Source organism: Melanerpes formicivorus, unplaced genomic scaffold (genome assembly GCF_026170545.1).
Source record: "Melanerpes formicivorus ecotype bairdi unplaced genomic scaffold, bMelFor1.0.p_v2 SCAF_215, whole genome shotgun sequence".
In the NCBI taxonomy this organism is placed as follows: domain Eukaryota; kingdom Metazoa; phylum Chordata; class Aves; order Piciformes; family Picidae; genus Melanerpes; species Melanerpes formicivorus.
Genome location: NW_027142567.1, coordinates 324,138 through 325,000, shown reverse-complemented (window position 1 = coordinate 325,000; position 863 = coordinate 324,138).

The following is an 863-nucleotide window of genomic DNA, read 5'->3' as shown; positions in this document are numbered from 1 at the left end:
CCTAGCCTGCCCCCCCCCGCCGTCGCTTGCTGCCGCCGCCGCCGCCGCCGCCGCCGCCGCCGCCGGGACCCGCCTCGGTCTGGTGGCGCGCGCGCTCGGAGATCCCCGGCTACCCGTCCGTCCGTCCGTCCCTCCCTCCCGCCCCGCCCCGGGGGAGGGCCCGGGGCAGCGCGGGCAGGCGGGGAGCAAAAAAAGGCGCGGGCGCCAAAAAACGTCGGGGTCCCGGGGTGGCGGAGGGGGGCGGCGGGCGGGGCGGCGGCGGGTACACGGCGCCGGGTCCAGGGCGCCGGGTCCAGCCCGTCCCGGGGCGGGGACAGGTGGTGTCGTCCGTCCCCGCCCCCGTAACCTGCTCTGAAGCATCCGCTTCCCGCCGCGGTTCGCCCTCCACCCCCCCGCCGCACACGCAGCTGCCGCTTCCCGCCGCCTCTGCCCCCCGCCCCGGGATCAACCACCCCGCCGGGTCCAGCCGGTCCCGGTCCCGGGAACCTGCTCCCGGGGCCAGCCGGAGCCACGCCCCCTCCTCTGACGCTTCCAGCTGCCGCCTCCCCTCCCACCCCCCCAAACTCACACTGGCCCTCGCCGGCCCGCCCACCCGCCTACCTGCTTGCCCGCCGCCGCTGGGTGGCGTGCCGGACACTCTCGCACACAGGTACACAGACAGGGACACAGGGACACAGGCACTCAGGCACACAGGGACACAGGGACACAGGGACACAAGGACACAGGGACACAGGCACTCAGGCACTCAGGCACTCAGGGACACAGGGACACAGGGACACAGGGACACAGGCACTCAGGCACTCAGGGACACAGGGACACAGGGACACAGGCACTCAGGCACACAGGGACACAGGTGGCGGAGC